Source organism: Pelophylax lessonae, assembly GCF_965119305.1.
Source record: "Pelophylax lessonae genome assembly, chromosome: 2".
Taxonomy (NCBI): Eukaryota; Metazoa; Chordata; class Amphibia; order Anura; family Ranidae; genus Pelophylax; species Pelophylax lessonae.
In genome coordinates this window covers 368812840-368826714 of record NC_138769.1, presented here as the reverse complement: position 1 = coordinate 368826714, position 13875 = coordinate 368812840, and positions in this window count along the sequence as shown.

Below are 13875 nucleotides of genomic sequence, written 5' to 3'. Positions count from 1 at the left end.
GCAGCCTAACCAGGAGAGTTGGTGAGTGTCCCAAGTGTCCGGTAAGGTGTGTGATTTTCAAGTGAGGGGTCTGTAAGCCTGAGATTGTGCTGAATTGAGTGAGAAGAGTATGCAAATTAGGGAGGTTATGGGGTTGCAATCTGTAGGACTGAAATATCTGAGGACTCAAGGAAGGCTTTGGCAAGGAATTCTATGACCAGGGCAAATAAGAGGGGGGACATCCCTGCCTTGTGCCTTGGGAAATGGGGAAGGTGAAAATTTTAAGGCAGCGTATTTCACAGCTGCATGCCCAGTTAAGAAAGTGTGGGCCAAAGCCCCATTTTTCTAGAAGAAAAATAAATTAAAACGGGCCTGGAGACCGAATTGAGCTAGCTTCCATAATCTCAAAAAAAAACAAGAAAAACTGAATTTGTTTGACTCTTTAATAAAGATTACTAATAGATATATCCTGCTTTTTGGATAAGAGACTCTACTATACAGTCATCATACACAATTCAAAACAGTATGGAGAACTTTTACATCAAATGTTTGGGATTTTTCTTCAGCTGAGCTCACCATATTGCCCACTAGGAAATATGATCCACTCTCAAAGCAGGAAGGTCTGTTTTTCTGAAGTGCTTTGAGAACAACCACCATCCAAAACCTCAAATCTTCATTGAAACAAATATATATGACCATATACTGGTTGTGGACCATATTCATTGTTTTTTGCAACATCAGAAAAAGCAAGGTAAGCTTTTTTTTTTTTTTTAAATTGTATTTTTATTGAAGAAATAAAGAAGAACAAAATGTAACTTACAAGCAAGGGGCGGATGTCCCCAAAAACGGAACATAACAGAATATCACATATCAAACTGAATATGATCAGTGAAACATCAAAAGATCAACCAGATTGTAAATCTGAATGTAAACAGGAAAAGCATAAAGGGAAGAGTAAATTTGCGTCAATAGAGCAATAACAAGGGATGGTAAGGTACAATCATGTCAAGTCAGAAACATGGATATCCCAGTCTGCTCAAATAGCATTGAAGAGAGTAATGTCATCATGAACTGTAGCAGTCAAGAATTCCATCCTCCGTATCTCTATCACCAAGCGCTGGAAGAGGGCCTTGTCAGGAGGTCCCGGCTGGAGCCAGCACAATGGGATAGCCCTCCTGGCTGCCAAGAGGAGATAGGAGATCAAGCGCCTGGTGTGTTTGGAGACCCCGGGGAATGGAAAACCCAATAGGTAATGGAGAGGGTCAAGTGAAAAAGACAAGCCAGTGACCGACTGTATCATTGACCCCACCATTTCCCAAAAGGGTTGTAGGAGAGTACATTGCCAAAAAATATGATATAGTGTACCCAGATCGTTGCCACATCGCCAACAAGTGGCTGGACAAGACGGATCAATTTTATGTAATTTGGCCAGAGTCCTTTACCAGAACATCAAAATTTTCAATGTCGTCTCTCTCTGCACCACGCATCTGGATGACTTGAAGGCAGACGACCAGATCCTGTCCCACATCTGCAAGGAAATTGGTCTCTGCAGGAAATCGGACCACTTACGCATGTAGAGGTGGGAATCCTCAGCCAGTGGAAGGGCATCATGCAAGATATTGTAAATGGTGGAAACTAAGTGTCGCTGATGAGGCCCCTGTGCCGACAATTGTTCAAAAGCAGTGGGCCTCTCCAGGGACAGTGATTTAGTCATGGAATGAAAAAGGTGACGTATATGCAAATAAAAATAAAAGGTATGTTTTGGAATGTTAAATTTCTCCCTCAAGGTCAAATGAGTACAGGGTACGCGAGACCGGATAGCCCAGGGTACGGAGCTGAAAAAGGGGGGCCCGCGACCAGGTCCACACATGACCCACCTGAAGACTATGCGGAATGGAGGGATTAAACAAAACATTAGTGAGCGGTGGGCATGGCGATGAGAGCGAGTACCTGCGATAACATCTAATCCATACATCCATAGTGGAGAGCATAGGGGCAAGACACATACCCCGCAAGACTCGGTCAGTGTGTAGGGTTGGGGACCATAATAAAGAGCAGGGATGGACCGGAAAAATCACACCCCTCTAAATTTCCGACCACCGGTTGGGGGCCGCCAAGGAAGACCAGGAGGCCGCCACCCGGAGGTGGGAAGCAAAATAATATTTAACAATATCGGGGGCCCCAAGACCACCCCTGTGCCTTGGGGAAAAAACTACCGAACTTGCCACTCTATGAGCCTTATTGTTCCAAATAAAATTCAGGAAACTACGTTTGTAGAGACTTAAGTTGTGTCATGGGGACCAGGACGGGTAAAGTGTCAAAGAAATAAAGCAATCTAGGCAGGATAGACATTTTTAAAACATTAATTCAAACTAATAGCGAAAGGGGGTACCCCATCCACTGACGTAGGGAACCCAAAATCTCCAGAAACAGGGGAACAAAGTTATTCTGATAAAGGGTAGCATGAGAGGGTGTAAGCTTGATCCCCAGATAGGAGAGGGAGGATGAGCACCATCTATAGGGGTAGGACTGTTGAAGCTGGGACAGAAGACCCGGGGACATATGGAGTGGCATAGCCTCCGTCGTAAGCTTTTTTTTATCTTCCTATGCTTAGCCCTAACCTCATTGTATTTTCCACTTTCCTTTGTTTTTGAAGAGTTACAAACACATAGGAAATAACTGTGTCATTTTCTTTTTGCAAGTAAAAACGGTAAACATAAATGCATTTCAAGTAGATATTTAGCGTTTTGCAAAAAAGTTCTGCTTTATTATTTTAGTTATAAAACATTATAACTACAGATAGCTTATATAAAGTGTAAAAATTATAGCTCATAACTGTACTCAAAGAACCCTTCATAAACGAGTTACAACTCATTATAGACCCATAGGCTTTATACCACATTGGATTCAAATTTTCCACAAGATATTTTGAATCCAGGAGCTTTGGGTGCAGAGGCTTTAGTGCATTGTGCTCAGGGTTGAGATATTTTGGGATAATTTTGGCATTTTTATCAGTGTAATGTTACAATTCTCCCTATGATAACACATTTTAATCAATAAAATGGTTACAACTAAAGGTAAAGTTTGGGGGGTAAATGTAAGGTTTAGGTTTAGTTTATTGGTTAAGGTAGAGGTTATTAGATTTAATGAGACTAAGGTTTAGGAAAGGGAAGCACAATGGGGAAGGATTTTAACCTCTGCCAGGTTTATATCACTGTTCTAATTACTCCCCACAGTGGGAATATAGCATTATAACCTTTTTTTACAGCAAAAGATTTATAGAAAAAAAATCCCCTTTGGGGAGTTGTCACCACATTCCATGTGGTCAGGAAATGGGATGAAATCTCCACAAAAGGGGCGTAGACACCAATTAAAATCTGGAAGAGGTTATAACCCTTACCTACTTTAACCAAAACCAAAAATATGTTTTGAATAAAGTCCTATATGGTAAAAGGTAAAGGAGAAGTTTATAATATAATTGTACATTAAAATTGTATTACATTTCTGTGATTGAAAAAATTATTTTCCAGTGTGATAACGCATTTTTGTTTTTTATGTATATATCAGTATATGTGTAATTTTAATTGATACCGAGAGTCAAACAATACACTTTTGGTAATTTATATGGAAACTAAGGTTGACAGGTTTACATTTTTTTAGTTGTAGACCTACAAAATGGCTGATAGATGTCTACTTAGTTAAACATAATGTGCATAAGTAGTTGTATTGCCATTTGTGATACAGATCATCCCTGTGAGCTCAGTAAATCACATGTACCGTGTCATTTTCCTCATATGACATACTAAAGATATACAGTAAATTAGGTTTTTGCATTTAATCAAGGAAAATAGATAAAATGTTTATTTTTGCTAAGCCTTTCTTTTCTAGAATATTTATTTCAGTGAGAATGCTGAATAATATCATAGCTACGTAAAGTGGAAGTAAAGGCTAACTATAAGGGTTGTTAAAAATGTTGCTGTTGTCGAGCACTCCCTGACACAGGAGAACCACTGCTTCTCAATCACATGACCACTCTGGAGAAGAATAAAAAAGGTACTTCAACTTTTTTTTTTAATAAAGACCATGTATCATCGGTTGGAGGAGAGGGAAGGCAACACTTGCACCTTGGTTGAAACAGGGTGGTCTATCCATTAGCGTTTTGGGAAGTTTGGACTGCTGACCATGACACTGAAAGATGGCTGGCCAGTTTCCTATTACATGTTGTGCTGCTAGATCTTGGATACTGTAAATCCTTAAAGAATTTTCTACTGTAACTGGTACAAACTTACATTTTCCCACAAAGAAATGAATGTTGGGTCATAGCAGGCAAAGCTCAGATTTCAAACTGAAATGCTAAGTCTAAATAGGATTTTATATGCCTGTCTCTATTTCACCTGGCTACTAGTCTCCGGTCAAACCAATAAAAAATAGCACACATCTGTAGCACTACCATGTAACAGATCAATTGCCCATTACCATCACGGCTGCCCTGGTACTAAGAAATCATTTAATTAGTGTATTGATTGACCAGAAATAATAAAACATTACAGATCACCTAGCAATTCTAATGGCGATTTATATCCTGCCTTTCTAATGCATGATTACCTACAGGCCACTAGCTATGGCTCACTGCTTCCCATTTAGAGGTCTAGTTTTGTTATATTAGGGAAACCGAACAGCTAACTCCTTAAAGACCATGATAAATGCTTTAAAGCAATGGACCAATAGATAAAAGGTAAATGGCTTAGGACACTTAAGTGCCTATTTCACATTTTTTATTTCAATAAGAAAAATATATGAATCCTGGGTGAAAGTTGTCTGAATCTTGCATTAAAACATTTAGAAATAGATAATTTACTGTATATCCAGAATATCATACTCAAAGAGGCCCTGGGAAATTTTAGACTTGCAAGTGTAGTCAAATGGGGGAAACTTCAAACGAGCTCAATAGCTCTGGTGAGGCAGTTCCCACACAAAAAGGCTTTTCTTGATGGTCACCCAACAGTATCTCAAATAATAGAAATACAGAAAGAGCACCAGAATAAAATCAGATAAAACCGTCCAAAACATTTTTAATTGTTGGTAAGAAAGACATATTAAAAACACAGTGGGGTTAATTTACTAAAACTGGAGAGTGTAAAATCTGGTGCAGCTATGCATGGTAGTCAATCAGCTTCTAACTTCAGCTTGTTCAGTTAAGCTTTGATAAAAAACTGGAAACTAATTGGTTTCTATGCAGAGCTGTACCAGGTTTTGCACTCTCCAGTTTTAGTAAATCAACCCCAATGTGTTTCTTAAATAGTTAGTCCATGTGGAGAGTTCAATACTGGCTCCAATATAGATCTGTGAAGTCACTGTTTTCTCTGATCCAAGTACATCCAAGTTTTATCCTCTGTTTACCCTGATGAAGGGGGAGTGACTTATCGCTAACAATTAAAATTATTATTAACTTGTATGCTGTGGGGACACCCGGCAGGAGGAAGGAGCCAGGAGGACCGGCAGGGGACCTGAGAAGAGGAGGATCTGGGCTGCTCTGTGCAAAACCAACTGCACAGAGGAGGTAAATATAACATTTTTATTGTTTTTAGAAAAAAAAAAAACATGACTTTAGTATCACATTAATGCATTCCAGCATTAAGGTAAAAAAAACCTTCTGTGTGCAACTCCTCCCAGCCCCCCCCTTCTAATACTTAACTGAGCCTGATGTCAATCCAGCGCTGCGCAGGAAAACAGTGTCTCTGTTCTCTCTCTATGTCCTCACTGGCTGAGAGGGAGCCATTGGCTCCTGCCGCTGTCAATCACAGTCAATGATGAGGGAGCAGGGGGAGGGGCGGAGCCTAACTGTGTGTGTTAATGGACAGACAAAGTGCAGTTCAGGAGCGAGCCTGCTTGAGTGCCCTATAGAAAGCTTTTGCTATGGTAGCACTTAACAAGGGGGAGGAGGCAGGAGCGCCACCGGGGGACCAGAGAAGTGGAGGATCCGGGCTGCTCTGTGCAAACCACTGCACAGATCAGGTAAGTATTTCACTTTAGTTATTTTTAAAACAACATTTCTTTACCTTTGCAAACACTTCAATATGATCAGCTTTTATTTATTCCGGCAAAACCCCCCAAAAAAAATAAACTTTGCTGAAACTGCTTATAGAGTTTGAGCTGGAGTTTGGCTTTAATTTGTTATTGGTTCTAAATCTGCTAAAACATTTACCACTCCCTTCCCTCCAAGACTGACAATGCTACTGTGAACTGTGCCTCCTCTGCTCATTCCTCCAGAGATGTGTCTTACTAATACAGGAGATGTGTCTTTGGCCAGATCACCATGTGAAAACAGAGATGGAAAAGCCAAAAAAAAAAAAAAAACAAACAAAAAACAAATGCAACCACCAGATCTAACGATTGGTAAGCTACAAAATGTCAAATTTTTGTTTTTTAGTTTAATACTGCTTTAAGGGGTTTACAATGATAAAACCCACCATGAAGCAAATGTCAAGGTTTGCTATTACCAATTGGGTGCACCAAATGACAAATAATTTATTTTATCAATTGTTGTTCATGTTATAAAACAAGTTGACAAATGCCTTGCATAACAAAGGATGACATTGCATAAATAGTCCCCTGTACCTGCGTGGGTTTCCTTCGGGTACTCTGGTTCCTTCTCACACTCCAAAGACATGCTTGTAGATTAATTGGCTCCTGTGTAAATTGGCCCTGGTATGTGTCAGGGATTCACTACCATGCGCAGGCGCACTGGCGCTGCTAACCGGCGAACGCCTATGCCCATGCGCGTGCGCGGAGGCTACCACTGATTAGTTTGCGGCTAGTCCGTGTTCGCGTGAACGCGCATGCGCACGCAATCTTCTTTGGCCCCAAGCGTCCTATTTAAAGCCAGTGATCACACTGAATCTTTGCTGTGTGATCTTCAGCTCTCCTGTTCCCTGTATCTGATATTATCTGCTGTTCCTGTTTATCTGACCCGGCTTGCCTTTGGACTCTGATTACCTGCTGCCTGCCCTGACCTCGGCTTGTCTTGACTATTCTCCTGCCTCATCCTGATCTGCTTACCTGTTACCGGCTATTGGTCCTGGACCTGCTCCTGGCTCAATCAGGGAATCTGGAGGACCGTGACCTGGTGTTAGCACGCAGCCAAGTCCATCCCCACCATCTGGGGCCCTGGTGAAAACCGGCTAACACTTAGACTCCGCGCCTCTGGTGAACCTGTGTCACGTCAGACATCTGGTGAGACATTCCTCTTATGTCAGGCTCTGCCACGACACCCCTGACAGTATGTATGAATGTCAGTTAGGGACCTTAGATTGTGAGCTCTTGAGGGTAAGGGAATGATGTGAATGTACAATGTACGAAGGGAGGCCAATAAGTTCTTACCCTCACCAAGATCCAGATGTACTAGGGATCTGAAATTTAGTCAACTGACTCTTCACTCTCTACAAATCCACCTCCTATGGTTACACACTTCTCACATCTGTGGAACAGACCTTTAATACCATCTGTGTAGAAGTATGCAGATTTGGAGGAAAACCAGCTGACAACATGACCTTGCTGGATAATTGTTGCATCTTATCCTTTTTGGGGATGTGTGATGAAGCATGTTTCCACGTTTTACTCAGTTCTTTAGTCTCAGGATCATATAGATATACCCAGCTTTCATCCATGGTCACTAATCTGTTGACAAAGTCCTCCTCATCTTTGTGGTACAGGTCCAAAATGCTTTGCGCACATTCCACTTGTTGCTGTTTTTGGAAAGGTGTCAGTAACCTGGGATTACACCTACTCCATTTCTCTTGGCTATAACTATAATTCACCATGACCTACAAAAACAAAAATACATGGCATGCATTTTACCAAGACATCCACCTATAAACCTGCAAAATTTCGGATCCCTAGCACATCTAGATCATGGTGAGGGTAAAAACAAATGTATAAAACTCTGCAAAAATTGAAGGCGCTATATAAGTACCTGTAATAAATAATTAATAAATACGTAAATAGTAATAAATCCCTGTAGTAAGTTTTAAAAGCATCTGTCAAAAATATTACCACCCTTATCACCTTTGTTAGATCCAGCTTCTTGTTTCTTTATATCTGGGCATACAAATGGGTGTGTATGAATACTCAGCATGACCAATATACAGTATATCTCTATAAAACAGAGAAATGTGTGATAGCACTCTACAAAAAGAACAGCAAAGGAAGAAAAGGGAAACATTTATTTTAGAAATAATTACAGCTTATCTTCGCATATAACGTCTCTAAAATGTCACGGCACTTCAGACGACAAACTTTTATTCTCTAACATGCTCTGTGAAGTGGAGCAGTGCATGAGACTAGTTTTTTTTTGGTGTGTATTTCCTCTGAAAATCTCATAGACCGTTGGATAAAAGGAGAATCTCCATTAATTTGTTTCTGTGCACATGGCTGTGTGTAGAAATTTAGCCAAACAAAGCTTACATTTGAAGAGCAAACAGAGGTCAGGCCCAACTTTCAATTCTTTTTTGTCTAATTGCTTCATGGCCGTTATTTGCGTGGTAATTGCAAGTTAATTATCTCTGAAATAAACATATTTGAGTTTAGGAGACAAAGCAGCAGTCTTTCTAAAGATGAAACGAGTTTTTGAGTACATCGCCCTTTCTCTTGTCTTTCGTTTTCCAAGTCCTTTTATACAATTTATGTTAAATTTGTTCTCGCTTGCTGAAGCTCAGTCGAACATATTTAACTCTGTGTTTCCTGATATGGAGTACGCAATTGACAATTCAGTGACCTAGTGCAAATCGATGCGTAGAGGATAAATTTGCTTTAGTTGTAAAAATGAGTATGCCACCCTTCTAAGTCTCTGCATTATTAAACCACTTGCCTACAGGGCACTTTAACCCCCTTCCTTCCCCAAACTTCAGAACCAGATATTTTCGATAGGCAATGCTTCAAAAGCCCCTATATATATCAGTTTAGTGTTACAGAGGATGTCTTGTGTAAGAATTATTGCTCTACCTCTGGCATGCGCAGCAATATGTAACGTGTATTGCAATCAACTATTTTACTCGTAGGCATCCCCGACACATGCATTTAGGTTTGTTTGTGCGTATATGTGGGGAGCGCGGGGGGGATTTTATGTGTTTGGGTGTAACTTTTTTTTTTGCAAAAAAAACACCAGGGTTGTGTGCCCGAATGCTTCCACCTGACAGGCATCGGATTGTGTATGAACCCCCCCCCCCCCCCCTGTCTGGTCTGTACGATGTACGGATGTGGCAGCGAAAGGGTTGACCCCTTGATCGCCCTCAATGTTAACCCCTTCCCAGCCAGTGTCATTAGTACAGTGACAGTGCATAGTATTATTACTGATCACTGTATTACTGTCACTGGTGATGTCAGTGGCAGTTAGTCAGTCAGTCCCCCAGCATCACTTAGTGTCAGATTGACTGCTGCACCGTCGCAGACCCATTGTAAGTAGCTGACCATCATCATTAAGGTACATGCAAGGTACATGCAAACCAATCAATATACACTTATTAAGATTTTTATTTACCAGACATGTAGCAGAATATACTTTGACCAACATGTATGAAAAAGTATTTTTTTTTAACCACTTAAAGGTATATATACATGGTATATACATATATGGTATACCACTTAAAGGAGGATTTGGCTGCTCAAAGACCAGGCCCTATTTTGTGATTTGGCACTGCGTGACTTTAACAGACAATTGCGCAGTCGTGCGACGCTGTACCCAAATTAAATTGATGTCCTTTTTTTCTCCCACAAACAGAGCTTTCTTTTGTGGTATTTGATCACCTGTGCGATTTTTTTGCGCTATAAACAGAAAAAGAGCGACAATTTTGAAAAAATAACAATTTTTCACATTTTGTTAAATGAAATTTTTAAAAAGAAAATGTAAAAATCTAAATTTTTTAACATTTTAGGCCAATTTGTTTTCTGCTACATATTTTTGGTAAAAAAAAAATTGCAATAAGCTTATTTTTATTGGTTTGCGCAAAAGTTATTGCGTTTTTTTTTTTTTTTACTAGTAATGGCGGCGATCTGCAATTTTTTTTTTGCAGGATTGCGACATTGTGGCGGCCAGATCGGACCCCTGACTGACATTTTTGACAATTTGGGGGTACCAGTGACATTACTACAGTAATCAGTGCTATAAATATGCACTGTTACTATAAAAATGACACTGGCAGGTAAGGGGTTAACTTTATTGGTGATCAAGGGGTTAAGTGTGTCTCTAGGGGTGTGATTCTAACTGTTAGGGGGCGTGGCTAGTGAAGTAATCACAGAGACATACAATCCTACATAGCAGGATCGCATAGCCTCTGTCATTACTTCAGGGAGAATGATAGACGGCGGTGTTTACATCAGCCGTCTGTCTTTCTCCCTCTCTTGTGGGAGATCGCGAGTGGCCAGCCCTACAGGCTCGTGGATGAATTAATTGACTACTGTCTAAATTGGCCCTAGTATGTGTATGTATGAATGTGAGTTAGAGACCTTAGATTGCAAGCTCCTTGAGGGCAGGTACTGATGTGAATGTGTAATATATATATGTAAAGTGCTCACTAAATTGACAGCGCTATATAAGCACCTGTATTAAAACCAAAATAAAGCTCTATTTGTGCGAAAAAATTATATAAATGGTGTTGCATGTAGCAGATTACATTTTGGCCAATACTTTTTTACCTTATGGACCTTGCTTTCTCCACTGGAGCGCAGTCATGTTGGAACAGGAAGGGGCCATCACCAAAAAATTCCCAAAAAGTTGGGAGCATGAAATTGTCCAAAATGTGTTGGTATGTTGACGCCTTAAGAGTTCCCTTTACTGGAACTAAGGGGCCAAGCCCAACCCCTGAAAAACAACCCCATACCATAATCCTCCCTCCACCAAATGATTTTGACCAGTGCACGAAGCAAGGTCAATAAAGACATGGATGAGCGAGTTTGGGGTGGGGAAACTTGACTGGCCTGCACAGAGTCCTTACCTCAACCCGATAAAACACCTTTGGGATGAATTTGAGCAGAAACTCCTAGCCATGTCTGACCTCACAAATGCGCTTCTGGAAGAATGGTCAAACATTCCTATAGACACACTCCTAAACCTTGTGGACAGCCTTCCCAGAAGACTTGAAGCTGTTATAGCTGCAACGCGTGGGCCAACTTAATATTACACATGTTGCATATGGACTAAGACTGGGATGCCTTTAAAATTCATGTGCATGTAAAGGCAAGCGTTCCAATACTTTTGACACTATACTGTATGTAGAGAAAAATAAAGAGTTTTTTCAAAAAATCTGACTCTTCAGCAACTGCAATGTGCATTTGAAACAATCAACTTTGAATACGTAGGCCCTTTAGCCCAAATGGATGTTTTGGCTCAATCCCATCTGACAGTACTGGGATTCATTTCTGACATTTTCTACATCCACACAATGTGTTCTTCCTTCAGAGATATTTCTGTGCCAAGCTGTTTCGTCTGTTCTTACAAGTTAAGAATCAACAGCTCTGCCACTTGTATGTTCAGCAGTCTTCCCATCTGCCCACAGAGCACAGAAAATAATAAAGAAACATCCCCACCATGTGGGCATTTAAGAGAGCTTAAAAGCCCTCTCCTAAAACAAAGTGATCCCTCTACACAACCTAATGAATACAATATTTGGAGAAAAGTGATAAGATTCAGCCTTACTGTATGACCCATACCTGGAATATATACAAAGCTTGCTTTGTATTTACTGTACTATACCAACATTTCATGAATGCATTTTATGAATAAAGGTTGTATTTTCCTAAATTGATACTGTTATGTTATGTCTCACTTTTACACATATAGTAGTGTTTATATGGGATGGATTTTCAAACCAAAAACTATACAGTTACTAAAAATACCTGTAATATATTAGAAAGTGTTTAGTAGAGTCAACAGCGCTGTTGACCATGTCATTGTAAAATAAGGTTTTAAAAATGAAGTCTTTTATCCAGTGGTGTATTTTGGTTTTGTGCTGCCCTAGGAAAGTCTGAAATTGGGCGCCCCCCCTATGTAAATTTGCCCACTCCTTTTTTAGCGAATGTGACTCCCTCCAAAATTGAAGGACTACATGTCCCAGCATGAAACCCTAAGATCTCACGAGAGGGAGGGGGGGGGGGTGAGAGGAGGTGGGTGAGAGAGAGAGGGGGGATCAAAGAGAGAGAGAGAGGGGAGATGATATAGAAAGGGGGGGGGGGGTGAGAGAGAGGGGGTGGCGAGCGGGGGATGAGAGAGGGAGAGAGAGGGGGGGATGAGAGAGGGGGAATGAGAGAGAAAGAGAGAGGGGGATGAGAGAGAGGGGGTGAGTGAGAGGGGGTGAGAGAGGCGGCTCTAGCAACCAGTGGCCAATAGAGTCTCAGGTGGAGGGGGGCGTCTTTTTTGCTGCCCCCCTGCAAAGTGCCGCCCTAGGCCTGGGCCTTGTTGGCCTAGGCCAAAATACAGCACTGCTTTTATCAAGGAAGTGTTGCAAAATATGTCCATCTAATACTACCCAAGAGGGGTTTTCTTAATGGTAAAGACAATTTATGTGCAAATCTTTTCTGCTATATTGAAAAGCACGACAGCCTCCTTTATCCCTTATGGAGCACAAAGCAGTAATATGCCTCAGAAAGCATTAAGCTTGAGCATGTAGTCGGACGTACCTTTGGGCATTTTAAAACCACCCATTGCTCTGTGATGCACTGCAAGCATAGATGCACAAAACAGAAGACACAGCTGGGTCTCACCATCTGGCCTCATTCAATCATGTAAATCAGGTGAGGAAGGCTTTCATTAGGTTCAAGGTGTAAAGCTTCACCTGCCTAATAAGCTCATCTTTATGGGGCCAGATGATTATAACCAATGAGCAGAACAATTTGCATTCCAATAGTTTACCAGTGAACTGACCATTCCTGAAGTGCACTGGTGAACTAAGATTCATGTTCCACTTTTATGAAGTGTAGTAGTATAGATCTGCTGTTTTGGTGTGTTCAGTATCTTTCCTGCTAATTAAATTGACCTTGAATAGTTTCTATTGAACATTCTACTCCTCGTGCTGGGATTGAAAAATAATGTAAAGCAGCATAGGTGGAAACTATCTTCCCTTATGAGATCTAGAGTAGATATTACAATAAATCTGTTACATAAAACCATGGGAGGGCAAATGTTCACGAGAACTATAAAAGTATACAATTAGTCCTAATGAAAACGTATACACATTATCATTATCGTGCCCACATGGAACCTCTAGAAATAGCGATGGTTAGATATAAATCAGTGCTTCTTAGCAGAAAAGAATGCAGTTACTATTATATAGGATGATGGTACCCCTGCTGTTATCTTCTTTGAAGCGGTTGTAACCTTTGATATTTATTGGCAAATACACTTTAATAAACCTATAGAGGACACCAAAGAGCTGCCTGGAAAACTTCATTATGGCTCATCGAGCAAGCAGGATATATAATTATTGCTTTTGTGACAACAATACAATTTCCATGGACATTCTAGAGAGTAATATCTGTTATGTTTCATTATTCTTCTATGCTAGCTAACATATGTATTCAGCAATTCTGCATAATCAAAAAAAAAAAAAAAAATACAATGATAAAGGCTAAATTCACCTTTTTTTTTTCTCTAAATCCCAGCTTCCCTATGTACCAAAATGCCATTAATGTACCTCTGTAGTAGATAAGAAATACGTTTCTCAATATTCTAGAGCAGGCTTTACCTCATCCACCAGTGTCTCCTATAGAAACCTTCTCTGTATTTTTCCCATCAGGAGGGGAACTCGTCGAGGCTGCCCCTTATAACCCCTTCTATTTATTCTAGCTTTGGAACCCCTGGCGGAGGCGGTTCGTTCTCATTCTGACATCAAAGGCATTGAAGTCGCA